Below are 2,854 nucleotides of genomic sequence, written 5' to 3'. Positions count from 1 at the left end.
TTTATTAATTAAAAGCGGTTTATATTTTGCGAAATTGGTCAAGTAAATTTAAATAAGTAACGTTTTCTGGCGAAAATAATTTAATGTTTGTTGCTTCTTACATAGGATTTTATATTTATGCTGTTTTATAGCTGTGTGATAATAATCAGTATGATAAAAACATTAGGTGTTTATCAATGATAGTTTTTAGCATATTTTTTTCTTATCAATTCTTCGTTGTAACTGTGTTACTGCACTTTTCTCCTCAGTGGCGAAGCGAGGTCGGGTGTTACCCGGTGCGGCACTTAATGGTGTCACCCCCTCAGAGGTGTAGCGACTCTTCCCAAAGACAAACGTTCAATTTTCGATTTGCACCCCCCCCTTTTCGATTTGCACCCCCCCCCCTCGAACTTTCGATTTGCAACCCCCCTCAAAATTTCGACTTTGCAACCTCCCCCCTCAAATTTTTCTCTATGTATTTTACTATTTTTTTGCCTTGGTGTCACCCCCCTAAATGGTGTCACCCGGTGAGGTCCGTATCCCCCACCTCCCCCCCCCTCGAAACGCCTCTGTTTCTCCTACATTTGAGTAAGAATTCTGTCAGTGACAGTAGGAGATACAAAGAGGCGTAGCAAGGGCGGGGCGGGGGGGGGGGGGGGGGTGCAGACCTCACCGGGTGACTTCATTTAGAGGGGTGACACCAGAGGCGTAGCGAGGGCGGGGCGGGGGGGGCGAACCTCATCGGATGACTCCATTTAGAGGGGTGACACCAGAGGCGTAGCGAGGGCGGGGCGGGGAGCGGGGGCGAACCTCATCGGATGACTCCATTTAGAGGGGTGACACCAGAGGCGTAGCGAGGACGGGGCGAACCTCATCGGATGACTCCATTTAGAGGGGTGACACCAGAGGCGTAGCGAGGGCGGGGCGGGGAGGGGGGGGCGAACCTCATCAGATGACTCCATTTAGAGGGGTGACACCAGAGGCGTAGCGAGGGCGGGGCGGGGAGGGGGGGGGGCGAACCTCATCGGATGACTCCATTTAGAGGGGTGACACCAGAGGCGTAGCGAGGACGGGGCGAACCTCATCGGATGACTCCATTTAGAGGGGTGACACCAGAGGCGTAGCGAGGGCGGGGCGGGGAGGGGGGGGCGAACCTCATCAGTTGACTCCATTTAGAGGGGTGACACCAGAGGCGTAGCGAGGGCGGGGCGGGGAGGGGGGGGGGGCGAACCTCATCGGATGACTCCATTTAGAGGGGTGACACCAGAGGCGTAGCGAGGGCGGGGCGGGGAGGGGGGGGGCGAACCTCATCGGATGACCATTTAGAGGGGTGACACCAGAGGCGTAGCGAGGACGGGGCGGGGAGGGGGGGCGAACCTCATCGGATGACTCCATTTAGAGGGGTGACACCAGAGGCGTAGCGAGGGCGGGGCGGGGAGGGGGGGGCGAACCTCATCAGATGACTCCATTTAGAGGGGTGACACCAAAGGCGTAGCGAGGGCGGGGCGGATGGGGGGGGGGGGGGCGAACCTCATCGGATGACTCCATTTAGAGGGGTGACACCAGAGGCGTAGCGAGGGCGGGGAGGGGGGGCGAACCTCATCGGATGACTCCATTTAGAGGGGTGACACCAGAGGCGTAGCGAGGGCGGGGCGGGGAGGGGGGGGGGCAAACCTCATCGGATGACTCCATTTAGAGGGGTGACACCAGAGGCGTAGCGAGGGCGGGGCGGGGAGGGGGGGCGAACCTCATCGGATGACTCCATTTAGAGGGGTGACACCAGAGGCGTAGCGAGGGCGGGGCAGGGTACGTGTGGAAGCGCCACATATATATATATATATATATATATATATATATATATATATATATATATATATATATATATATATATATAAACTTTGTTTCTGGGAGGGGGCGTGGGGGTGACACCACAGCGACACCACTGGAGACACAGCATGTGAGGGTCATGAACAGAAGAGTATCATGTGACAGTTGGTATCATGTGACAGTTGGCATTATATGTCAGCAGAGGCGTAAGTAGGGGAAGGTGGGCTATGTGTCTGATCCGGCACCGAGGGGGACGCAACTTGGGGTTTAAGAAAGCTGATTCTGATCTGTATTTCTGGACCCTACACAATCAAAGTTTAGAGAGTGGACTACACACTGAGACTGATCTCACTGTTTCCTACATCCTCAGCAGTTGTGTGAGTCCAACATAAAAACTGTTTAGGGTCAGTGACTGGTAAAAAAAAACGTCCAGATCTTTACAAATAGTGGGGAGGTGCTTTTCGCCATCGAAGGTGAACGCATTTATAATTAAATAATTTTTTTTTAAAAATGGGGGGGGGGGGGGGGAGGGGGGCACGCAAATATAAAAGTTCGCTTCTGACGCTTGAATATGTCGCTACACCTCTGGGTGTCAGAGAGGGGGGGTGTCAGATGGCAGGCAGCGTCTGTGCCAGATGAAATAAACACCACGCCAGCTCTGGACGGCGACTTGTATATGTATCGAGATGACCTACATATGGTATGCAACAGTCTTAGTTGTTATCACCGGCCGAAATAGCTCAGTTGGGAGAGCGTTAGACTGAAGATCTAAAGGTCCCTGGTTCGATCCCGGGTTTCGGCAGTGAATTTTTTCCCCTTTTTTTCCACCTCAGTCATGGTATGAGACACATGCGTGTTAAATTATTCACACACACCCCTCCCCATACACACACCTTAACTCAAACACGTTGTGTTCTCACTGTTTGACCCAGAAGTTAACCCCCACCCCAGCTACTTAGAGGACCGCACTCCCCACCCTAGCTACGCCTCAGCTGCTGCTATTGTTATCACGATTGACGGCAGCCTAATGTTGTTTTAACACCTACAG

General features: G+C 53.1%; 1 non-coding gene across 1 annotated transcript; it reads left to right on the top strand.

Annotated features, from left to right (window-relative positions):
- The first annotated feature begins 2,535 nt into the window (after window positions 1–2,535).
- Window positions 2,536–2,608, top strand: Trnaf-gaa (transfer RNA phenylalanine (anticodon GAA)). The gene has a single exon. It is a non-coding gene; the product is annotated as a tRNA-Phe (tRNA).
- The last annotated feature ends 246 nt before the right edge of the window (window positions 2,609–2,854 follow it).

Source organism: Physella acuta, unplaced genomic scaffold, assembly GCF_028476545.2.
Source record: "Physella acuta isolate Inbredline_101_S28 unplaced genomic scaffold, ASM2847654v3 ptg001155l, whole genome shotgun sequence".
NCBI classification, from domain to species: domain Eukaryota; kingdom Metazoa; phylum Mollusca; class Gastropoda; family Physidae; genus Physella; species Physella acuta.
The sequence above is the reverse complement of the archived record's forward strand: the minus strand, read 5'-3'. Positions and strand labels throughout refer to the sequence as shown.